This window comes from Mastigoproctus giganteus, chromosome 12 (assembly GCF_048544385.1).
Source record: "Mastigoproctus giganteus isolate SK-2022 chromosome 12, ASM4854438v1, whole genome shotgun sequence".
Lineage (NCBI taxonomy): Eukaryota > Metazoa > Arthropoda > Arachnida > Uropygi > Thelyphonidae > Mastigoproctus > Mastigoproctus giganteus.
Window position 1 is genome coordinate 46,462,122 of NC_143586.1, and position 27,156 is coordinate 46,489,277.

The window sequence follows — 27,156 nt, forward strand, 5'->3', positions numbered from 1 at the left end:
TCGTCCATTCCTCTGTCAGCGCCATCTTCAGCTGGTGAACATTTTCTGGTGGGTGTGGACGTGCCGCTAGCCGTCTCCCCAGAGCGTCCGATATGTGTTCGATGGGATTTAGATCAATGAAACGGGCAGGCCAATCCATACGAACAATGTCTTCACTTTCCAAAAGCATATCACAGCTGCGATGGGGTGTGGCGCTATCGTCCATAAACACGAACTCGGAGCCAATGGCACCTCGGAACAGACGCACATGGGGAAGAATTACCTCACTACAGTAACGTGCACCGGTTACAGTACCGTCTTCCAGTATCCGGAGTTGTGTAAGTCCATTCAAGATAACGCCTCCCCAGACGAGAACACCTCGACCCCCCCATATCGATCCCTTTCAGTGATGTTTGCGGGGTGATACCGTGTGCCAACCTCTCGCCAAATTAGCTGACGTCCAGAATCGCTGCTGAGACTGAATCTACTCTCATCAGTAAAGAGTATTTTAGGTAAAGATTTTGTGGTTGTAACCTTTAAAAATAGTGTTGGTCCTTAGTTTTGCACACCAGTGTATGTTGTTTCAATAAGTATAACTGGAGATATACTCAAATGTGTGAGTTCGAAAACTTTAAAAACGCCCGTATTAAAAATCATATATAATCTCCTATAATTACAAAACAAAATGCAATCTAGCAAGAATAAACAGGACCAGCTTGACCGTTAGTATTAAAGTGTCCCATTCATATCCGTTTTAATTATCAGAAGTTTATTGTTTTGAAAAAAAATTAATTATATAAAGTTAATAGTTATGATAATAATTCTGATAATATTCTACCAGATTCATTCCACGTTAGTTGGAATATAAGATCGAAATACTCAAAAATATATTTAAACATTGCCCTCAAAATTATGAATACTCAATTGCACACTAAATTTTTATCATTCACCTGATTGGACAAGCTCAAAAAAAGAAAAAAGGATTAGAATATTTACCGAAGCAACTTACCACAGGAGTCTTTGGGAAACTATCATCTATCCAACAAGCACGCAAGGAACAGGGCCAATTATAAAACATATAATTAAAAAGCAATAACATCAAACATAATTCATCACACTTAATGGCTGAAAATCGACTTAACCAACATTGCTGTCATCTGTAACTACTGCCCTCCCGTATTATACTCTTTGATATGGAATTACAAGGTGTCCTTTTATTAAACCTTCTAGCAGTCACGCGACCACACTTAAGAACACCTGGCGATAATCATCAATCATGTGACATCACTTATTTGATACGTTATTAAGAGAGTTAAATTACAGAATAAAACACTTTGGGTGCCTTTGAAGCATTCCTCTTATTTCCAAGGAGTTACAAGCTATTTTTATAGTTTGGGATTAATAAATTCGAATTAATTTCGTCTATCGCTTCTTTAAAAAAGTAGGCTCCCAAGCGGGGGCCTCTTTTCTTTTACGAAAATAAGACATTTTATTAGGATCGTCTCAAAAGGTGAATCTGCTGTACATTTAAAAATCTGAGACAGAACAGCTGTTTTTAATTTGGAACAAAAAACTCCAATTCTCAAAAATGGCTTCGGATAGACGATGGATAAAAGTGAACAGTTTGAGGGCAAGTGGCCGATGCTCCTATGATTTTAGGAGCATTGGCCACTAAGGCCATATTGCTCCGGGTATGTTATCCTTAAATTGCGTGTGTTCTGAGGTCGATTTCCTGTTTGATGGACGAAAAACCCAAGTTTCTGGGAGAAAAAAATCATACTACCAGTGCCTGAGACCGACTAACTCAGCCACGTTGTGAAAAAGGCCCATTAAAATTCCTCACGTTATAGACGGGACTCGAACTCAGGTCTTTTCCACCCAGAACGGGGAGGATGACGATCCTACCAACTGTGCTACCCACGAGGAATGAGGCAAGACAGTTTTCTCAGAAAGAGAAAACTTCGAAGCTTACTGGCGTCTCATCAGCTGACAGGTGGTCTCTATTAGCCAAAGTATGGCAAACTACGAATAAATGTATTTTTTTCAAGTGTACAGCCATGTGGTGTATGGAAGTAAACCTTCCATTTAAACACAAAACAATGTATGGCTTTAATGCTTAGAGCTGAGCTGAGAGTTTGCTCACGGTACATAATATAGGATTGCGGTTTCTTTGAATGCAGTAATTGAAATTTAAAAATCAGTCGTATGCTTTACTGCGTTCAATGACTCAGATATTTAAAAACCATAGGGGATTCATCTGTTCAAGTGATGCTATATAATTTAAGAAGATATTAGCAACCTAGGCAGAACCGTGGATAATATCCTCTGTGCATAGTGGTTCGCTGCTTGTCACTCGCTTGAAGAAGTCTGGATTCGAGTTCCGTTGATGACTGGAGGAATTTCTAAAGACCTCCTCAAACGGGGTTGCAGTTAGAGGCCTACCCTCTAAGTTATTCCGGAATTTTATGCCCGTACATCATCCAAATACTGACTTGTGCAGACATAACACACAAAGGCGCAATATGGTCTAAGCCGTGGATATGCCCAAAGCCTTCAACAACTGAGGATAATGGTATTTGACTCAAATCAAACCAACTTCAGTGGGAGAATAATGATCCCTATGATCGAAATCGAACACAATAAAGCGTATTAAATTTAGTTCAGCTTTGGAAAAGTTTGAGTAAGGACTAAATGGCAGCAGGCCGTTAAATTTTAATTATTTTGGGAGGTTATAGAAATAATCTTAAAAATGAAAGCCACGTGGAGGAAAATTTTCTCAGTTATACATCTCTTAAACAGCGAACTAAATAAAAAGTTCAAAAAATGTAAACACCAGTCAGTTTTATGACACAATTGGGAGGATATTGTCCTGCCTGCAGCATTACAGAGTGGTCCATCCCAGTTTCGTATTTTACGTTGGCACGTGAACCGTCCACAGTCTATCAAATTTGGCTATTATCCATACTTTTTGCCTTGTTCCTTGGCTCCCTTTTTATGTGTTATTTTTCATCACATTCAAAAAGCCTCAAGCCCCACTAAATGTTCCTATTTTCAAAATTATCTTATTGCCGCAATTAATTATATTTTAGTTGTCACATGCAATCTTTAATATTTGAAGTGTGAAATAGAACTATTAGCTGCTTTATCCCCACCAGAGGTGTCCTTTGGTATTCAAGTGGGTTTAGTTCATTTTTACAGCTTTGCTGTTCAATGAGGTGTTTGCTCACTGGTTATCGTAGTGTAGGGGCTACAACCACTTATCTCAGACATTTCTGAGTTGAGGAGTTGAAACATGGCTGCCTAATCTCTCCTACATTTTTCCAGGTATATTTTTGTCTTCCTTTTTCAGTATATGTAGCACAACCACCGTTTTCAGGCCTTTTAGGTCATTTCTTTTCTAAATGTGTTTCAATTTGAGAGAACTTTGGTCCAGTAAAGGAATTATATCATCTCGCTAGTTCTTCCCGGAGTATTTAACTTCTAAAAATTTTCTTGCAATCCATAATATAATTTATTTAAGATAAATTTATGTCTGAAAGGAGACTTACTGTCTCACTGATATTTTACAGTTTTCCTTCTTTTTCCAATCGCTTCATTGACTTTATTTATCTCCTTAAAAATTCCATTCCACCTCTCCGTTTGGTCGGTGATTACAAGAATATTAAAAGTCATTTTACAGAAAAAAAATGGATAATTTTATTTTCTTCTCAAGTAATTAAAGTCTCCCGGGCTCGAATATAGAGATTTTAGTTTTACGCTAAACCATTTTCTTCTTGTAAGAAAATGCAGCACTCAGTTCATCATCACACCAGTATTTGGAAATTGCTGTGACGTGCGCAACCTTGGATGCAGCAGTTGTTGCGGCAATGTAGGGTAACCATTTTGATATGAGAACAGAAGCAAGGTCAAGAGGTATGAAGAATTAAGCACATGCCAAGGAAAAATGTTAAGAAGTTCTAGTGCTATCAGAATATTCAGCAACTTCGGAGAAAAAGGCTTTCTCAAACGACTTTTAAAAATATTTTGTCGAGCCAGTCTAAATTTCATTAAAATCGCAGCGATTTGATCCAGAAATTATTATTTCTTTCTCCATCTGAGCTCATATAATTAATTTTGCTCTTTTAGAATTATTTTTCGAGCCGTTCCAAAATTTCCCTAAAATCGGACCAATCGAAATATGGCAATCATTATTTATTTTTTCAGATATATCATATATTGTAGCTGAAGCACTTCATGTTATGATTGTTGCCGTAATGAATGGGCAATATGGCGGATGCGCAGAAACGAAATACTTTCGGTTCGTGTATAAAAGTAGCTGTTTTTTTTTTTTTTTTTGTAAATCATTAATTATTACTATTTACTAATGCACCTGAAATGTAGCGCACTGCGTACATTAACTAATTTGTTTTAAATAGTCTGGCCTTTTTTTTTTTTTCAAATGGCAGTAAATGACACATCTGCCTTCTGTGTTTTGTCTATTCGTTGTGACATCAGACCACCCTCTACAACATTTGGATAACCAACAATTTGCGTAAAATGAACTTTTAGTTGGTGTTCCAACATCATTAGTAACAACAGCTCAGTATATAAAAATCATCCGTAATCATCCGAATTCCAAAAGCATGACGCACACTAATGTGCAGTAAATTGAGCCTGCTCATTTTCATTATTCATCATTATTTTCGCTTTAGAGACGCTTGTGAATTGTCCACCCAGAAAAATTATCTACATCATTATAAATGTTCTCTTATTATCCAGAAAATTATCGGTCTAACTTATATATCTTACACTGTTTGTAAAAATCTGCACATCCTCTAGGATTATTATTATTTTTTTATTATTTTTTTGACTTTCTATAAAGCCAAAAGCGCCTGTCTTAACTATATAAATTGAAGCCATTTTTACAACTATGTCTTCTTTATTTAATATTTCGAGCAAATCCATTCCCACTGTTTGTGTGCTAACATGTACTCTCGTGTTGCAGGAGGTACGTATGTAGGAGAAACCCTCCAAGGATACTAGTGTCCGCCAAGAATGTTTAAGAGAGATGGATGATAAAGGGTAAAGAAAGGTTTGATTATGGATATCACGTCCGCATATTGAAGGTCTGACATCTTAAAAATAGCAGAAGTAGGACAGATTGAGAACAGGGTCTTTTGGTCATTCGAAACTTATTTCAAACAAATTGGGTCAGAAACACGTGGCCTCACTTCACAAGATCGTTTCTTCCAAATTTGCCCGACCGATGTTTAAATTAGGATTTTGTTGTTTTTAAAAAGTAGAGTATCATGCTGCGCTAGAGAGAGAGAGAGAGAGAGAGAGAGAGATATTAAAAAAAAAAAAAAAAAAACATAAAAGGTAGCAGAAGAGAGGATTGAAAAAAAAAAATTAAAAGTCCCGATAAGGATAATATGGGAACAGAAGTTACAAGATTGAACCAGTATTTAAACAAGCATATTTTTTGTTATTGTATTTAACAATATGTTTAATACGCATAAAATTAATTAATACGCATATTGTGTTCACCATGCCTGTCCGTCCGCATGTAATAATTCCACTTCCCAATATACGGATTTTCATAAAATTTTATATTTTAACTTTTTAAAAGGATTTGTCGAACCATTCCAAATTTCATTAAAATTGGACCAATAGAAATCCGGCAATTATTATTTATTTGTTACATACATATCATGTAAGCTATCCCCATATAGTACATTGTAGCTGAACATTGTAGCTGAACAATCAGTACATTGTAGCTGAACAAACGTAATATCCTGTGGTTGTTGGAACGAATGGCAATGTGGTGGATGCGCAGACACGAAATTTTCACGTTTTGCTCATAAAAGCTGTTTTGTTTTTTTTTTTTTTTTTGTAAATCATGAATTATTATTTGCTATTGCTCCTGAAATGTAGCACACTTGATCCATCTTTCTAACGCATAGTAACTAGCATTATGCGTAACATATCCAAGTAGGTCTTAAGTACAGTATGTCTCACTCTTATTTGTCCTTTATTCCAGAAATGAAGTTCAGTAAAACTATTTCGTTCTAGAAACATTTCTAGAAAAAAAAACTACAGGAAATTACTAGGGAACTGTGTCCCACATTCAACGTATATGAGGTTCTAACTATCACCTTTCTTACCCTGCCTCTTGGAAATTTCAGACCATAGCATCGGTAATTGAGCTTTGGGGGGGTTCTATGATGACCATGCTTCGCTCTAGACCAACATTGTCTTTACATATTTTTGATTATATGTACAAAAAAAGAAACTTTTGCCCAAAATTCGCCTTCTAAAACCTAGATGCTCTTCTGATCGATAAAATGAGATATTTTAAAACCTCTTTGTATAGACAAATTTAAGAATATAAAGTCCACTATTTTTTCCCAGAATTTCTCTTACTTAGTACAATCAGTTAATGAAGGAATTATCAAACACACAGTAGGGAGCACAATGGGTACGATGGCCTTCCTTCTACTCTATGTGGAAAAAGGCCTAGCTTCAAATCATAAGATGGTAAAAAATGTTTCTTAATCGACCTTCATCCGATTACGAAAAATTAAAATAGAAATTATGGAAGTTAAAATTGTGATTCCTAATCAGAGCCGTCAGCAAGGCACACTAAATATCCTTAGGAGAGGAATGAATCGCCTGATGCTTGAAGAATAATGACTTGAATTCACAAGTTCTTGAATCTGTTATCAAAACCGTTCTTGAATATACTCTATGTGTGTTTGTTATTGGCCTTTATTTGCATCTACAAACATAAATCAATCGATGAAGACTCAATCAGGAATCAAGTTTATAATATTAACCATGATTTAATTTTTAAATACGAAATTAACTCATTAAATTCCGGTTAATATTATAAACTTGAAATATAAACTTTACAATGTCATTTGTAAATGACATTGTAAATTAGGATAAGTCCAACTATAAGGGTTGAACTAGAAGTGTAATGGATAAGAGCTATGTGCGTTTTTATTGCTTTGGGTATATCAGATCAAGTCCAGGCGTAACTGTTTTTAACCCTAACTATTCTCTGATTCTTTTAATAGAAAATAGAACGAAGTGATATTAAAAATTGCCACCGTTATTTCTGGAACCATATTTTTGACCTTTATAACCAACTTCGGAATTCTCAGATCCATTTATATCATAAATGGATTGCAGTCGACTTTTCAAAGGCAGAATCAAAATCAAAATCATGAATGAAAAATAACTATTAGTAAAATTTGAAATTGATAAATAAACAGAATAACCACTCTTATCGCAATTAAAATTGATAATAAATAGTTGAATTATTATATACCGCATAAACAGGCTTGATATTTTCTCAAAAAATACGACATGAAATTCCGAACCAATTCATGTAAGTCTCTGCCAAGAATTTACCAGTCACCTAGCCACATACGACCTTCAGTGTTATATTTATCATTGACAGATATGTAATAGCGCCCAAAACCGCTTGGATAAAAAATACCCAGATGTTTTCGGCACAAAAACTGTAGTGGAACGTCAGTGCTTTATTGATTCCTTTAGAAATCTGTGTTGAAGTTCCTCAAATATTTTATCTTTAGCATGAATGAAATGCGATATCGACTAGATATGGTCGAAGAATTACGGATGTATTAATTAAATTATTAATAGCGACTAAATAATGAACAGCATTAAAATATTTCAGCGTTTTAAATTGATGATATTTCAAATATTCCATTAGTTTTTAGGGCATGAATGAGTTACCAAGGTTTATTTCAGCCCCATTGTGGAGGTAGCACAGTTGGTATAGTCAACGTCCTCTCAATACCGACTGGAAAAGACTTCAGTTCGAATCTCGTCAATGACAAGAGGAATTTTTATGGGTCTTTTTCACAACGTTGCAGAGTTAGTCGGTCTCAAGCGAAGGTAGAATGGTTTTTCTCCCGGAAACTCGGGATTTTCGTCCAGCAAGGCAGCATATTAACTACAGAACATACGCAATTTACAGACATTATATATGGTACAATAAGGTCTAAGATGCAGATGCGCCTTAAACCCAACAACATTGGGCAACCCGGAATCTTCATAATGGTCCAGCATTACGACAAGTCTACAAAAATTCCCAATAGATGTGTTGCCGGTTAAAAGATGGGATTATATCGTGTCGAACTTTGTGATTTAAGAATTTTAACTATCAGGTTAATTGTCAAAGGAAGTAAGTCCACAGTTGACGTGAGAAGTAATGCATGGAGTAAGTAAACGGTGGATGAAAAAATTTCCAAACTTGATTTACGATAACCTGGAGGGATTGACGTCATCGAAATCGGGAGTTTAATAATAATAATAAGTTTATATTTCCAATTAAGAATTACAGCTGTAAGTAACGACTTAAAGCGAGAATTCATAAGCCTAAGGCTTTTTAAAGTGTTTCCTGAGGTGAAGAAAAGGATACAATCTTTTCAAAAATGAAATGCATCTGACTCAATGCCGCAGGCATAACAAATAGAGAAAAGTTTGGACTTTGTCTTAATCTTCTTTAGTACTTTATATTTTAATCATGAATGAATTCCATGGTTAAATATTTTTATACAAAGTCTCCTAAACTCATTGACGGATTGAAAGACTGTATATGAGGAAGTTTTTGCTCCTGGACAATAAGGAATTTCTACCCAAATGATTTACAGGAAATCATTTGGGAAACCAATACTATAATGGAATTTCGAATTTAGTTTCTTCTCTGAAAATATAGTTTACGTCATCTTCCAAAATGACCAAAAATATTTAAAATAAATGGAAAATTGTGCTGTGTAGAGAGCGTTGTAGACGAAGATCGACTTCGAATTTTGTAAGAGCTGTTGCATGTTAAAGGATTTTTAAACTATTACTGTATATTGTGGTGTTAATCCTAGTTATTTTCTCCTAGCTATGATTGAACCAAAAGGCAATAGTGCAGATACTGCCAACTCCGGAAATTATTCGAAATTACTCATATGGACACCCTTTTGCCATTCTCACCAGGCGAGTTATCCGTCTCTGGACCCTTTCAAGAAGCTCGATGTCTTTTTTTTAGGTACGGTCCCCATATCTGAACACAGTGTTCCAAGTGTTGTCTAACAATAGCCATATATAATTAGATGATGACGTCCTTATCTCTACTAAAAAATGTTCGATAAATCATCGATAGTACACCATGGGCGTTCCTTGCGACTTGTCTATAATGCTCGGAGAACTTCATATCTGACAGAATCGTAACTCCCAACTCCCTTTCTTCCACTACTGACTTTAGTTCAACTCCACCGAATGTATAAGATATGTTGGGGTTGCTGTTCCCCAGGTGTAAGACCTTGCATTTTGTTCAATTACAGGTTGCTGCCAATTTTCTGATCATCCCCGAAGTCTATCTACATCACTCTGAAGATGTTCTGCTTGGCAGTGATCATTAACTATTGTACTGACCTTTACATTATCTGCAAATTTAGATATCACGCCCTCTATCCCTTCATCCCTTCATTTAAGGAAATCAAAAACAACAGTGGTCCCAATACTGATCTTTGGGAAACCCCACTTCTCACATTAACCCAATCTGAGGTATAACCATTTATCACAACCCTCTGCCTCCTTCCCTGAAACCATCCTGCTGTCCATCTAAGTATTTTTCCTGTGATTTCAATCTGTTCCAGTTTATAAAGTAACCACTCATGTGGGTCTGAGTCAAATGCTTTGCTGAAATCTAAATAAACAATGTCGAAATTATTCCCTAAATTCAGCTCATGAGTGACCCTGTCAAAATAACTAACCAGATTTGTTAAACATAATTTTCCCTTTTCAAAACCATGCTGTGTATCCTTCAGAATTCCATTTCTATCTAAATGATCTTGAATTATACCCTTGATCATTGCCTCCATGATTTTCCCTACTACTGAAGTTAGACTGACCAGTCGGTAATTTCCCACTACACTCTTAGAATCGCCTTTATGTATTAGCGATACACTGGCACTTTTCCAATTCAACAGAATCTCTCCTAAGTCCAGTGATGCTCTCATTATTAGCCTTAATTGTTCAATGCACTCACGCCGCCTATCTTAAAATTATAGGGTATGTCATCAACCCCAGGAGCCTTACTGGCCTGTAGGCTCAAAGTTTTTTCATTAAATAAACATGTGAAATTTCAACATCATTAATTACATATTTTTCAACTTCACTCCCATAATTTCTCATTGATCTAAAGGGTTTTTTTTCTGTACATATAGATGCAAAGTAACTATTGAGTTCATCTGCAACATCAGCTAGGGTATCTAATTACTGTCCCACGTCCATTACATAAGGGTCCGATCTGGTCTGTCCTTCTCTACTTTGCATTTATATACTGTATGTGAAAAATTCCTTATCCCCACTCTTTGCTCTCTTTCCCAGCGATTACTCATAATCCGCCTTTGCCAGCCTAACCTTTTCTGTGGCCCTATTACAGACCAATTTGTAGCTGTTATAGGCTTCAGTTCTTTTCATTGCTCTGTAACTTTTCCATGGTGTCTTTTTCTGGTCAAGTAATCTGGCAACTTCATTATTCATCCAACTTGAAATCCTCCTTGTGGAGTATTTTTTTAATGGTATATACGCATCCAAGACTTCTGTGATTAATGTTTAAAGGTATATCATAATCCAATTGTATTCGCTTTCTGTGAGATATCTACAAAGTTAATAGAGGTCACATAACACCTTAAGGCATCGTAATTTCCTTTCTGGAAATTATAACCCATTCCTTTGCCTGCTACCTCTCTCTTCATCGTTCACCTTGGAAGTCCGTGATCACTTCCTGCTACTGGTTCCTGTACTGTCAGCCCTATTATGTCATCTGGTTCATGGGTGATGATGAGGTCTACAGTATTCTTTTCCCTATTACTTTCCCTGACATGTTGATACAAATAGCAATCATCTAGTTGATTTAAAAATTTTGTCCCCTATGTGGAGTTTCCTTCCCATTTGCTCCAATCAATTAAAGACAAATCAAATTAAAATCACACATAATAAGACATTCACGCTTACCTGCCCATTCCATTTGCACGTAGAGGTTCTCATTATAATCTTCACAATAACCTGCAGATTACTCCCGCTCTCATTATACCTTTGCTTCCAACTATCTCACGCCATACAGATTCTATACCAGCATGCGAAACGTCTGAATCCGGGAAAGCTTTCGTCGTGCTCAGGATGCTTTTGATAAGAAGCATGACCCCTGTTAGCTTTAGATAGTCCGTGCACGCTTCCAGTGTATAGTTATGTAAGATTCATGAAGTGGTAACGCTTGTGAAGAGATACATATGTAGACAGAAAAAAAAATAATAATAATAAAAAAAGAGTATATGGGAGAAGAGTAATAAATATCATACAACTGTAATTAAACTTAGAGAACGTAAAATTATAAATTTTATTAAGTGTTCTATAAATTCATAATGTCAGTAATTAATTGGTAAGGAGATTTAATTTCCACTTCTTTTAATCACTGAAAAAAATTTATTTCATTTAAGAAAAAAATGTAGCGCTTGAAATGTAGCGCATTGCGTACATTAACTAAGTTGTTATACATCTGTTTTGATGTCATTCATCCAATGTCGTGAATCTTGTCGTCGTGAACATCTTCCCATCACCCTCTGAACCGTTTGTGACATTCGTGTTATAAATCATGAGTAGCACAGCTGCGTCCTGCTCCACCAGCCCAGCTTTTGTCCTGGACACTAATCCGATTGTTCTTTGGTGAAACCCAAATGATTTCCCAGGGCGCTATTCTTGGAATGGTGTTTTTTACGCAATTGATTCCACAGAAGTTCGTTCCACAGACTTTTTCAATCTAGGCTATTCATTATTATTATTTCGCAGGTTTCTTCTTTTTCAAGTTTTCTTCACAGTACCACAGTGGTCATAATCACTCGTCTTCCCAATACCGGTGTAAAAAGGCCAGGATTGGAATCACATCAACGATGCTACGAACGTTTATGGGCATTTTTCATCCCGTGGCTGAGTTAGTCAGTCTCAGGCGAGGGTAGCAAGAGTTTTAACAAATGTTTTTAAAACATCACAAGCAATATTTATCTGAAGTTGTTATAATTTAATGCTTCATTTTATGAAATTAGACATGGTGATTTATGTTTGGTCACGTGTGTATACACCGATGAGCCAAAACATTATGACCACCTACCTAATATGATGTTCCTCCATGTGCAGCCAAAACAGTTCGTACCCGGCGAGGCATGGACGCTACAAGATTTCTAAATGTATCTTGTGGTATCTGGTACCAACACGTAACCCAACAGATCCTTTAACTCCTGTAAGGTCCATGATTGAGATGCCTCAGATCGGAGTTGCTGTTCCAACACAAAGCACAAATATTCGATGGGATTGATGTCTAGCGAATTTGGAGGCCAGGGCAATACCTGGAAGTCTTCCTCATGTTTGGCAAACCAGTCTTGAACAATCCGGGCGGTGTGGCATGGCACATTATCCTGCTGAAAGACAGCATCACCAGAGGGGAACACCGTTGCCATGAAAGGGTGTACTTGGTCAGCAATGATGTTTAGGCAAAATGTAAAGTGTTTTGTTGTCAAACGGCACCAGGGGTTTCCCCCATCTCCGCGTTGCTTTCATTGTGCGTGAGCCAGTTCGCTGGGAAATGCCAGAGATTTAAATGTGTGTGGGAGTTGTTCATGTCTAGCGTCGTGTATCGTTGTTCATCTGGTCATTTAGCCGCTGGGCCCCATGATGTTTAGGTAAAGTGTAAAGTGTGTTTAGGGTCAAACAGCACCAGGGAGTTTCCCCCATCTCCGCGTAGTATACATTGTGGGTGTGAAACAGAACACTGTCAATGCCAGAGGTTTAAAAGTGTATGGATTTTGTATATGTGTAGTGTCGTGTACCATTGTTCATCTCGTCATTTAGCCATTGGTCCCCTATTGGGGCCCACCGTTGCCCACAGTTGTCTCCGTGGAGGCAGACCAGGTACATAAGTATTTTAAATGGTATTTTGGCAGGCCCTGCCACATAATTTCCTGAGATTTCAGTGGCTAGGGCCTATGTAAAAAAAAAAAAAAAAAAAAAGGAGAATTACGCTAGAATTTTGCTAGGCCGAAAGGGTCGCGAGCGATTTGAATTTGGATATTTCTAATTTCCACTGTGTGGGACATACGCTTGTGTGAAGGTAGAGTGGGGGAGAGAGACTGAAGGCTGGGGAGAAAAGTCAGAAATATGAGGAAAATAGCGAAGGCATCCCCAGGAGTGGCCTGTGGGGCACGCCATGCCCCACGGGGAGGAGAAAGAGGGGCGCGGCGAGGGAAGGAGACGTAGATGCCATTTCTTCTCTCCATCACCAGGGAAAAGGAGTGAAAGTGAGCCAGGCAAGGGCACCCAGCTCAAATCGCCAAGAGGCGTATAGCGAGCTGCAGAAGGCATTATGGGATGGTGTCCCGTCCAGGATTTGTGGATAGTCATTCATGGGATGATGTCTCCTCCAGGATTTATGTACGTGCATGAGGTTGACTCCTGTCCATGGTGTAAGTCCGTGGGGTTGTTTCTGTTGAGGTCCACTGGTTCAGTCAGTGATGCAGGATGCACAATTGATTGGTTATTGTTGCAGTTGTGGCTGTGGGCATGTCCGTCTTCTTGTGAAGAGGTCATGGGTGAACTGGGTAAATGCTTTGTAGATGTCCTCTTCGATTACGACGAGATGTTCCTGGTCTTGCAGTGATAGGTGGATGTGCGTAATAAGTCGGCAGCGAAGATCTTCGTACAGGCAGCAGTGGTACATTAAGAGTCCCCACGTTTCACAGCTGGCCATAGTAGCACAGAGTGGTGTCGGTGAGTCCGAAGCCTTGTAGTTTATCCCTAATTGCCCCACGTCCAGTAAGCAGATAGGGATGGTAGGAAGTCAAAGGGAGAGCCAAGGAGGATAGTTGGGGTAAACCACTTGTATGTTGAGTATAAATTTCCTGGTAATTTTTTTCTTTTGTTGATGTCTGCCAGGCCTGCTGGAGGTATGTTGATGTCTGCCAGCCCTGCTGGAGAGGCGTTTCTTTTCAATTTTAGAGTTATTTTCGAGATCTGTCGTGAAATCGAGGCAGGTGACACTTCTGCTGCCCTTTGAAAGTTGGTGGAGCATCCCACGGCGGATAATCTCCAGATCTGTAGGTGGTAGACGTCAGATGGATGACTGGACCCAGGGTATCCCAGCAGAACATCACCGAAAGCATGACACTGCCGCCACTGGCTAGTTTACATCCCACGGTGCATCCAGGCGCCATCTCTTCCCCAGGTAAACGATGCACACGTACCCGGCCGTTTACATGGTGCAACAGGAAACGTGATTCATCGGACCTTCCGATCACTCAAGTTCCAGTTTCGATGCTCGCGTGCCCACTGTAGGCGCTGTCGCCCGTGAACCACGGTTAGCATGGGCACTCGAAGCGGCCTGCGGCTACGCAGCCCCATTTTCAGTAAGGTTCGATTACTGTATGTTGTGACACATTACTCCCATCACCAGCATTCCAATTACCGGCCAGTTGGGCCACAGTCGCCCTTCTGTTGCCACGTACCATCCGGGAGAGCCTTCGCTCACCTCGAGCGTCGATGAGCTGTGGTCGTCCAACGCCTCACCAGCGGTTCGTGAGTTTCCCCTCCTCGGACCACTTTCGGTAGGTACTAACCACGGCTGACCGTGAGCATCCCACCAGCAGTGCCGTTTCGGATATGCTCTGACCTAATCATCTGACCATTACAATTTGGCCTTTGTCAAACTCGCTTAAGTCCGCTGCCTTTCCCATCTGAAGAACAAGAGTAACACCGATTAACGGAGCTCATTATCAGGTGTTTTTTATTCCGTGTCCCGACCCGCGCACGCTCCTTAGTTCAAATCTGCAGTTGCTTCGATTTGCATAACGACTCGATGGTCATAATGTTTTGGCTCATCGGTATATATACTTAACATGTTTTCTCAGGAAAACGCCTAGTCTCTATTTAGTCGTTATAAGCATCGAAACTGTAATTTAATGATTTCTCTTTGTTATTTATATTTCAATAAAAAATAATTAAATTATCATGATTCACAATTATCAGTTGTCAGATTCCCCATTTAAGTTATGTTAAGTACAAAGTGCTCATTGTGATGTTTTGTTAGAAATTATAAAAAAAAAAAAAAAAAAAAAGATGGACGTGTTGCTTAATTCTCTATTACTGTATTTAGCCACAAGACCTTGCAAACTTAGGAACTTAGGACGCTATTATTGTGTAGGAGGACTGAAATTACCAGAGTGGGAGGAAGAAAAAGAGCTAAAGGTAAAAGCTTTTACCAAGTGTAGTAGTAACCTTGTACATGTAAGACTAGAAGCATCATTCCATTTCAAGATAACAAAGAAGGAAGTGAGTTTTCTTTTGATAAATTTCGTCATTTAGAATCTTAAGAATTTCACAAAGTGCATGAGTTGAGTAATCGTAGAGCGATATCTTGAGAAAAGGCAGCTTGGAAGCAATGTGGGTGTGTAAAGAATTCCACAAGATTTAAGGTAATAAAGGAAGAAACAAATCACTTAAACTATAAATATGAATAAAAAATAATGTTACAAAAAATTACTGTATGTAAAATAATTCAAACCCCTATTGCTGCTGAGTTCGAATCCCGTCAATGACGCGAGAAATTTCAACCCCTCGCCTGAGACTAATTCATCCACGTAATGGCTGAGTTGTAGGGCTAAAGTGAGGGCTACATGGTTTTTCCCTTCCGGAAACCTGGGTTTTTCGTCCAGAAAACAGCAAGTCGACATAATAGACATCAGACATAAATACAAATACAAAATTCTATTTGTTTTTCAATGTGTTCACCTCGAAGTTCAATATACTTATTTAATTTGTGTAAGTTTTACACTTGGATAAAAATAGCTCAAAAATAAATAAAAAGAAATAACGTATACATTAGAAGGAGTTAAGTTGAAGACACTAGAGAAGGAGGAGAGGGGTCTGGAGCTTAGATTCAGGCACACCTGAAGCTCTCCATTCAATGTAGACAGGCAGCTTGGAGGATCCATGGTGCCCTGTAGATGACTTATCAGGCATATGCATGCCTGTAGAGATCGGGATTATAGAGAGCCTGTAGAAATCACACATAATAAAAAACAAGGACTTCTTGAAAAGGTTCAAAGACTGGCAATGTGCTTGGTGAAATCGGCTAAAGGGTACCCATATTAGGAAAGACTTCAAAAATGTGTGGCACTTGAGCTTGGCAACTAGACAAGTTAGAGGGGGTAACTTGGTAACTAGGAAAGTTTGAAGAACTGATTGAGGTCAATAAAACTCTGAGAAGGGATATGAAGTGAATGAGAATGCAATTTAGATTATATACTGGACTGTAGTTTTCTTATAGCCAGCGAGTTGAAAATTTACTGGAATCACTTATCTCCATGGGTGAGGCTGACAGCTTGAGAAAATTGAAAGATCTTAATTTTTTAAATAAATATTTTAACAAAATCTGAACTGTTTGTTTTCATTTAGTTTAAATTAGAATTCCTCCAGAATTAGGAAAACTTTCAAGCGAAATCAGTCTCAAACTTTCTTCTGTTTGTTCATATTCTCATCTAGAAACCTGAAATATTTTTATAGTAGAATAATTCTCTAGCTAGAATTACTTCCTGTATGCTCTGCACACCAGGAAAATCTAATGGCAAATTCACCGCGACGAATAAATAAGAAACAAGCTCAAGTGAATATATTTGTTTTTTTTTTTTTTTGGTTAGGATGATGAAATAATAAGAACATTCATCGCAATTATGAGTCTTTCGAATGAAACATTGGCACGGTAATATAGCAACAACCACAAAAAAGAAATAATTAGTATGGTACAATAACAACAACCGCAAATTTGTTTTACTTGATTTTGTTTTGTATCATTATTTTAATTTTTATTATTATTCTTTATTATTTATTTTTTTATTATTTTATTTTGTATTATTTCATTTTATTTTTTAATCCTTTCCACTACACGACTATACGGTGTACAGACTCCTTATTTTCAAGGGTAACATAGAACTAGACAGAACTAGAAAGGAAGAAAACGAAGGACGTACAAGAGATGAGAGAAGGGAGATTCGGGAGGTTGTTTTTGTTGTGGTAGTGTTTTAGGAGCATCAGCAACTATGGCTATATTGCTCCGTGCATACTGTCTATAAATTGCGTGTGTTCTGTGGTCGATTTTCTTTTTGCTGGACGAAAAACCCGACTTTTCGGGTCTAAAAACCATGCTACCCTCGGCCGAGAGGATTCGGGAGGAAGAGGTATAACAGTCGATCAGGAAGTGCCACAACTGGCAAACCCCAGGAACAGATAACGTCCACAACTACTGGTACAAGAAGTTCACTTGCACACATAAGCATGTAGCAGAGCAGTTCATCATAAATCATCCAAAGTTTCTTAATTAAGGAATCACATATCTGAAAGCTAAATACCAAGATACAAGAAACCTGGAGAAATACATGCCGATCCCTGGCTCCCAACGATGTACAAGATCCTGACCAGCTGCATAACCAAAAATATCAGACCACTTGGAGAGCCAGGACATCATGGCTGAACAGCAGAAAGGATGCAAGCGGATGAGCAAAGCAACCAAGCAGCAATTAACCACTGATGCCACAGTTATAGAGCAAGCCTACAAGAAGAGCCGCAACCAGTACACGGCCTACATCGATTACGGCAAGGCCTTCGACTCCGTGCCTCATTGCTGGCTAAAAGAGAAGTTGAATATCTACAAAGCTAATCCGACAGTGACAAACTTCCTAAAAGCAACCATGGCGAGTTGTAATACCACCATCAAGGTCGAGAACATCACAACCAGACCGATCCCCATCAGGAGAGGAATCTTTCAGGGAGATGCCCTGAGCCCACTGTGGTTCTGTCTAGTACTCAATGTCCACCATGCTCAACAACAGCAAGTATGGATATAACCTCAAAGAAGGAAGGAAAAACCTCTACACCCTCTCCCACCTGATGTACATAAATGACATCAAGTTCTACGCGGCAACAGAGAAGCAACTCCAGGAACTATTCCGGATCACCGAAGAATTCAGCAATGATATCAGGATGGAATTTGATCTAGACAAATGCAAGACCCAAGGATTGCATCACGGAAAATTAGTCGGCCGTAACTATCAGCTACAGACTTCAAAAAATGTAGAAAATCTACAAATACGTGGGAATAAAGCAGGCTCAGCAGTTAGAGCACAAGGAGATCAAGGCCTGCCTGACCGAAAAATATCATCAGAGTCTCAGAAGCCTGCTCAAAGCAAAGCTGAACGGAGGGAACACAGTAAAAGTCATAAACACCTATGCAGTCCCAGTGCTAATATACTCCTTCGGGATCATAGATTGGACTGACACCGAGCTGGAGGATATCATGAGAAAGAACAAGGACAATAATGACCAAGAGCAGCCAACACCACCCGAAGTCAGCCTTGGAGAGAGAGACAACAGCTCGGAAAGAAGGAGAAAGGGCCTCATAGACCTCATCAAACAACAGAAGAGAGCGATAACTAACCTGAAGGATTACTTCCAGAAAAACACAGCGGCACTCTACCAGGCCATAGCCAAGCGGCATATCCCACTCACCTAAGCGAGTAGTCTCCGTCCCCCCAGACGGAAAAAAAACGAAGCTAGAAAGATGGGACAAGAAGATACTCCATAATAAACGCTACAATGACTTCCATCAAGGCCGTTGTTGTTGTTATTATTTGGTTTTTAGGAGCATTAGCAACTAAGGCCATATTGCTCCGGGGATATGCGGTGGTCATACCGTGACCTCTCTGTATTTGGTGGTCACGGGCTCGAACCCCAATCTAATCAAGCGTGTGCTACGCACTGCTGCTCCTGCCCACCTGGCTACGGAAGCGCCTCCCATCAAGGCCACATGGTGCTTCCAATGCTCACGAATGGGACGCTCTTCCCCGAGACTGAAGTATTCATGTTCGCCATCCAAGACTAGGCGATCTTTTTTTTTTTTTTTTTTTGTTAGTTGTTGGCGCATCGGCTTCTGTGGCCGCACCTCCCAAAGTTTTAGCATTTTGCTCTGATCCAAGCGCGAGGCGGGATTCGAACCCACGACCTTTAGGTTGCCAGGGACCAGACGATCAACACCAGGAACTATAGAAAATATATCGCCAAAAAGCCGGGAGTGGCAGATGACACATGTCTACCATGCCACCTGGCTTCAGAAACGATCCAGCAGATCACAGCAGGACGCAAGGTGATCCCAGACGGAGTACACTCGTAGACATGAGAGTACACAGCTAGCCAAATACATCAAAAGATGGTGAGAAAATACCAGCTGATAAAAGAAATTGCCCCGTATTACAGTATGTACCCTAAGCCGTACAAGATACCCCAGTCCACAAGCTGTACTTGAACTACGCCGTAATAACGGACAAGACAATCCTACACTACAGATCGGATAACCTTTTTCTTCTTGTCGACAAGAAGAAAAGGGCTACCTATCTGATTGACATAACGGTGACCAATACTAGTAACCACCGGCATGGCATCAGGCATAGTGCTAAAGAGCCTCCATAAGAGGCCTCCCAGAGAACACTTACATGGAATTCCAGAAAGCCACGATCCTGAACACCTGTAGGACAGTAAAAAAGTTCCTCGACCAGTAATAGTAACCGAACATAATAACCACCTGGTACCAGTACCCCTAGCGGGATGAAAAAAAAAAAAAAAGAAAGAAAAACCCGTAAGGAGAAGAAAAAGATATAAATATAGTAATAAAAATAAATAATATAAATAAATAATAATAATACAATTTTATGATTTTTTCTTTCGATTACAGTATGTCAGATTATTACATTAGTACATAAAATGATATTATTGTAGATTTTGTAGGCGCCAGTTATTTAGACGATATTATGCGCTATATATATATTTCGTCCATAAATTGCATGTGTTCTGTGAGTTTCTTGGAGAAAAATCCATTCAACTCTCGCCTGAGACCGACTAATTCAGCCAGGCAGTAAAAAAAAAAAAAAAAAAAAAAACCCATAAAAATTCCTTGCGTGATTAACAGGATTCGAACCCAAGCCTTTTCCACGGTTGTGGGTAGGACGGTTCTTATATGCACTGTGGACGAGGACATAAAACGAAATTCTTTTCGTTTTTCCTTTATTTCTTATTATTCCTTTTTCCCTTTTCCTTATTTTTATTCCTTATATTTATTCCTTAATCCTTTACTAACTGCAAGGAGTCGTGTATTTATGATTGCAACTCCATGAATCTATTAATTTCTGAATGCGTAAAGAACCCTCCTCGCAAACTCACAATATATATATATATTACAATATCACAATAAATTAACTGAATTATGTCGGGTTCATGAACAAAAGACAATCTTACAAAAATAATTTTAAGAAAATAATAATTTTTTATTAGATGCAAGAAATAGATGAGATGTATGTAAGACTTATTTACTGAACAAATCTCGCATACGAAGTACAAAGTCAAAACAAATGTGTGCCACTAAAACACAATAAATTATTCTTAGACAATGTCCATTACTAGAATGAAGAGTCAGAAGAATAACTGACCAACCTAACTATTAGGATTACAAAAAGAGAAGCTCGTTTAATAGGGACATTTGCTACTGAACAACTTTCTTCCTTCCATTCTGTTGTTCCAAAGGACGTCAATGTCATAAACCTTGAACGTTCGGTGTTTGTGACATGTCGTTTAGTCCTATGAGTATCATAAAGGGTAACTCGGGTACAATGAGCTCGCACATATTCGAAATTAAAAAAACGGCCTTTTTTTACAATAGTGATAATCACCGTCTAGTTAACATCCACAGATATGCAAGATTCTAATATTTAATTAGGATTCATCTCGCAAATTTGAAATAATTAGATTATTTCAAATTTTATTTGCCGATCATTAATTTATAAAAGAATAAATGTACCATTCAATTGACAAAAACACGAATTGCAAGATGATTTCTGCGTTGGACAATAAGCCTTAAACGCTTTTCGGAGTAATACAGATTAGCTTCTTGTTTTTGTTCGTCAATATACATAAAACAGCACCGCTCTGAGCGAAACGGCATTGGAGGCCCTTAAGAAGATTCCTCAACCAAAATCGTACTGGAGTACTGCTTTACGAAACGCGCCTATTTTTGATACACAGTTCACTTTTCCATTCCTGTTATTACTTGCAATCAATTGTAATTCCAGAAACTAAGCTTTATCCTCTTGATAGTTGGTAGTTGGGTTCACAAATGCGAACGCAGATGTACTCAGTGAACCAGTACATTGCATAAACTACGGTCATTAACACAGAAATCGGGACTTGCCGTCATTTGAGACCTATTTTCCTCTTAAGGAGTTGACAGACGAGTTCAGTGCAGCACTAGATAGGTCAATAGCATATAAGGCGGATGATTATTGAACTGGGAGTTCAATATTTATATGGAGTTACTAACTCATGCCAAAGAATGGAGTCAGTGTACGGTGTGGGTGGAATTAAGCCGCTCTTGTAAAGTAATTTGCTATCATTTGCAATCTAGCTAATAACGCAAGGTCCGTGTGTTTTATTTTAACGTGGAGGAAAAGATCTCGCAAGCAGTTTTTTGTTTTTACATTTATTACTGTTTTCGTTTTTCATCCAGTTTTAAGGTGCTAACAAATGTTTCGATTAGATAATGCAAATAATTTTGCTGATCAATTATACTTGGACAACGATTATACTTCATTTGACTTCTGGCATGAGGAAATGTCTGAATTCATACAACAAAACAAATCTTTAAAATTTCATTCAAAAATTACAGATGTCGTTCCTCACTCCCTTCTCTTGAAAATAAAGTTCTGAACAGCACCAAGACAAGAACTACAAGTTTGTTTTCTTGTTACCTAGCTACATTAACTCAGATTTGATCTGAAGAGGACATTTATCTTTCGTTGCTTGGGCACTGATTTAATCTGAGAAGGACCATTATCAGAGGTGTTGAAAGAAATAAAAGCAGTATGGCTGATTTGATCAAAAAGCTAATAATTTGTTGTTAAAGAGGTGGTGAAACAAAACAGAAAATCAAAAATCGAAATCCGAAACGAATGATACTGATCAGCCAGCCTTTAAATAAATATATTTTTACTCACTAGTGAACCAGCAGCAAAGAAAATATTCTTAAAAAAAACACTGATCACCATCTTTAAATAAACAGTCTTATCCAAATGTTCATTTTTTAATGCCCACGTATAAGTTTTCAATCAAGTTCATGGTTCTGTGATTAACAAAGGAAAATTAATATGTTGTATCGTATTCTAAAGCTTGAGTGTACAAGCCTCTTGCAATTGGTCACTGATCTAGACAAGTAAATGTCACACTAGGGCCACCCAGAATATTCATTCATTTGCCCAAATTTATTATGTTCGTGAATTTCGTGTGTTCTCTGGTCGATTTGCCTGTTTGCTGGACGAGAGACAAGGGTTTCCTTGTGGGGGAACCTTGCTATCTACGCCTGAAACCATAAAAGGCATAAAAGTTCATCGCGTCATCGACAGGATTCGAACGCAGGACTGTCACTGCTCTAGATTACATTTAGATTTATTATATAAAGCGATACCTGCTAAAACCTTTTGCCACATTCCTGGACGCGTATGTAATATTTCGCTTCCATAATTGGAAAGAAGTTAATCCTTATGATCTATAATCCATAAGTTTCCTGTTATAGATTATGATCACTACGAGGTCAGCCCCTAAGGAGGCTTTTGTAATGATCACGGAGTTTCTAAATCTCTTACTATACACATTTATTGACTACAGTATTTTTCTATTCGATTATAGAAGAGTTACCAAATTCTAAGTATTTTACAAACAACTAAAACTGAAATATAATATTATCCAATATGGTAATCATCTCGAATAAATCAAGCCTTTTATGTTATTTTATTGCTTTATTTATGTAAATTGTAATTCTTTGGCGAGCGCGTGAATTATATGCATTTCTGTTTGCTGGACGAAAAACCCGAGTTTCCGGGAGGAAAAAAAAAACAAGCCACCCTCGTCTGAGCCCGACTAACTCAGCCACGTTGTGAAAAACTCCCATAAAAATTTCCTCGCCTCAACGACAGGGTTCGAACTTTGGTCTTTTCCACTAGATGGGGGAAAGGATGGTGAACGTACCAACCGTCCTACCCACGAGGTGCGTTTAATGTTGTGAGTAGAATGCATATGAAGCTCTAGCCTAGCAATTTCAAAAACAACAGACAACGCTTTTAATTAAAGGAGCATATTTGCTAATTTAGAAAAATGCTGTGTGTCCAATAAATCGTCAGTTTATATATTGATGGCGACGCTACTATATTTGTAATATATATTAAACACAGATGACTGCAATAATGTACCATTCACTTTTGCAATACAGCCTTGGCAGCATACCTACCTTCCACAAAGCGGAAATTGTTTTGAAAGTATTTTTTTCTCCCATCTCCCACGCAGATATTTAAAACTGTAAAAAGATACCAAACGAGTGCCTGTCTTCCTCCCTCCTGTTGTTATTAAATACATTAGCTGAAATGTTATGAAACTTAATATATATGAGGTATTATGGTTTTCTCTTTCAGGTGGCCTTTAGTCAAGAAATGCTTGCTTTCTTTTTAATAGAAAGTGAATGTGATCTTATGTTCATTTGATACAGGAAGACTGCCCATATTTCCTTTAGCTATATGCATTTTAAGATACGGTTGACAGAATATGTTACTAGTAGCAGGGGCATAGTTATTTCTTGTGGTTTATATTTTACTTCTCATGTAGTTTTTTGTGATTATGACATTTTTTGCTTTTGCTAAGGCTTTCAGACATCAGTATATTTCGTCTGTGTTTGTGTGTATTCTTTGATTTGTTTGTTATTTGCTGGACGAAAAGCCTAAGTTTTCGGGAGGGAAAACCATGTAACCCTTCGTCTCAGACCAACTAACTTAACCACGTGAAAAAACCATATAAAGTTCATTGCGTTATTGACGAGATTCGAATCTTCCACCCGGTCAATGCAGGGAAACGGTGCTTATAGCCACTGCGCTACCGCGAGGGTCGTAGATTATATACTAAAAAAAAATATTGGTATACAGGGTGGTCTGTTTGTCAGTTTATTGAGGGAAAAAATTATGGAAAATAGTTTGGATAAATGACAGGATAAATGGCCTCGATGATTATGAGGCCATTTATCTGATCTGTCCGAACTCATGTTGGATGAAGTCTTCTTCAGCAAAGTTTATAAAACTTGTGTTTTAAAAGTCATTGTTTTAGCATGAACTAAAATACTTTCTTGGCTTGTTGGTTTAGTTGTTAAATGTATAACAAAGACAGTCCCTTTCTCTCCCTGAAGGGCAGTGAGTTTAGACAGTGTGATAAGCTTGTAGGTGAAGTCCTGTTCAGCCAAGCATTCGGGTTTGTAAAGGCTGTCTTTTAAAAAAAAGTCATTGTTATTAACGTAAACTACAACAATTCGATATAGTATTTACTCAGTTAAACGTTTTCTCAATAACCCTCTGCCATAGAGGGAGTGCGAGACTGAATGTAGGAAATTCCTTCAAATATCTGATATAATATCTAGTGTATTACAATTGCAAAATACAATATCGATATATTAGGTGAGGCAGATGTAGATTCGACTGTTCATAAATTTCCCAGTCAGAAAATAGGTCTATTATTCAATTCCAAATTGTCCATATTGAGCCAGTCCTTTTCCAAGAGAAATGGATTTACAAAGAACATAATACACACTTTGAAAAATACTTAATATAAGTCAATGAAAATTGATTGTATCAATTTGTGGAATACGATTTGTGGCACAGTTTTTTAAACTCAAATAAGGCCAATAAATGTGGCCATTACAAATAAACTGTAATTAGAAGAAATTTGTTCTGGACAAATAACGAATTAGAACAGCTTGTTATGGAAAAAATTCTTTCAATGTATAAATTTTTAAATATCCTATTCTAGAGTTTCTCAATTAAAATATGATCTATTTGCTTATATTCTTAAATTAAAAGTGCTTACACCGATTACTTTTCTGGGCAAATTTCCAGAAACAAAAAGGATCTCGATATAGTTGCACTTGCTAATTAGGAATACACCAAAGGCTGGATCATAGTTAAAAATTGCACGTCGCTTTACAGCACAATCATGGATATCTGAGATAAGTAGTAATCAAATTTCATTCTAATAACTGAACACTTATATTGGGTTCAGCTCCTGCCCTTGCTGAAACGTGTCAAAACTTGGTAATGCTTTCTAGAGAAACAGGGACATTAAAAGTCGGTCAATGCAAAGCAGAGTAGGATATATGCACAAAGATATTTACTAAGATAAATGTATTTTTCACTGCTATTTTCTTTTCTGCATATTAAGTAAAATTCAACGTCATCAATTCATAATATTCAATATCGCATTTGGCACAAAAAATTCGTTTCAATTTGTTTGGATTTTCAGGTTCTTTATAATACTTTGAAACTTTCCCTCCAATCTCTTACAAGGGAATGAAAAGATACTGAAAGTTTGTTCCTTCTCTTAGAAAATATTTTTCTAAGAGAGGAAAGAAACAATTTTATAGCATTTTCATCACTAAATTCCAGTTCAATTAAGGGAAAATTCTGTAGTCCTATTTAATTTCTGTTTTTCCTTGTCACACTCACTCCCACACCCTGATAACCAACTGTATTATGACAATTTAGTTTCCATCCTTCAAATTTGCTATCAGCACATACGTAACCCTGAAATTTGTTCTCCTTCAATCTTCTCACTTCGGGAAATTTGATTTTCAAAAAGGATGTTATAGATATAATAAAGTTTAAAAGGATGATTAAGTTAGAGAAAAATGTGAAAACATCTGCTCTTAATATTCATATTGTAAAAAAATCCCCCACTAAGGCGACTGAAAATGTGGAATACAATTTTTATATTAAGTTCCGCGTTATTTCCCCGGAAAGGTTACTGAGAAAAGTTGGTGTCTGTCCAAGTCGCTCTTAAACAGCGTCCCTTGTAGTCGACTGCACGCACAACTGAAGGTCACCGAGCTTAAATATCGTCCGAGTTCTCCTTGCATTGAACAAATAAAGTAGTAAAGTATCTTACAATAAGAAGGGTTGGAGAAAATGGTGTTGCAAATTTATATAATAACCTTAGCCTTGTACGTTTAGTAGTGAAAAATCTGAGCTCTTTGAAGAAGACTTTTTCGGATATACGTCTGTTTCCTAGGCTGTTTGGCAATTGGCCTTCGATTCGTGGAAGTATGCAAAAAAATAGAGAGGGGAGATAAGTATACGTATTTGTGTATCTAGGTCAGCTATTTCTAAATTTATCATACACTTTTCAACGACCTTTTTTTTTTTTAATATTTACTAGAACTCTTCAGTTAAGAAACTTGTTGATGTTAAATCGAAAAACACACATAGAGTATTTGTGTATGCACACATACACACAACCTTAATCTAGCAGACAGACTGCGATGTTAGTCTGCTTCAAATAGAACAGAGGGGAAGAAATTGAAAAGTTCCCAAGTCCGCACTTGTAGTGAGACGCTCCAATTTTTATCTTTTTTTCTGATTGCAGGTGCAGAATAAAATAGGTGAATCATGAATGGAGTAACTAAAATTGAGAATCAGATTCATACCATAGAATTGGGATATCTATTGGTTTGTGCATATTATTTACACAATTCAGGTGTTAGTTTTGTAAGAACGTGTTATGGCTGATATTGAGATATACATAAGTTTTCAAATGAGATTAATTTGCGGTAATGATTTGGAAAATCTTTTTAAGTAATGCGAAATTTGCATAATCACTTAAAAAATAAAATATTGTATTGTAATAAAATTAATACTTTATCTTCAAACCCAAGTAATAAAATAAATCCAAATCTATGCACTGTAGTCGTAACCACTAAGATTTTCATACTTCACTGATAGACTGAGTTAAAATACAATAAAATATTGTATTTTAGCAATATTTTAACGTCTGTTTTTCACAATAAAGTTTACTTGCAAATTTATTTTCAAGTTTCATGTTTATTATTATTTAATTAAATTTATTATTATTTAATTTAATGTAATATTTTTATTTCATTTATTATTATTTTTTTTTCAAATTTCAAATTTATTAAATTTATTTTCAAAGAAAAGAAAAGAAATGTAT

General features: G+C 37.4%; 1 protein-coding gene across 2 annotated transcripts in view; it reads right to left on the reverse strand.

Annotated features, from left to right (window-relative positions):
* The window catches only part of LOC150077010 (cysteine-rich motor neuron 1 protein-like), a 165,450-nt gene that overhangs the window by 129,837 nt on the left and 8,457 nt on the right, over window positions 1-27,156 (reverse strand). The window contains exon 1 of one of the 2 annotated variants that reach the window (XM_090386071.1): window positions 989-1,055. The exons of the other annotated variant lie outside the window; for it this stretch is intronic. The gene's annotated coding sequence lies outside the window, so the exon portion shown is untranslated. Of the gene's footprint in view, window positions 1-988; window positions 1,056-27,156 lie in introns of those variants that run through there. 2 annotated transcript variants of the gene reach the window in all.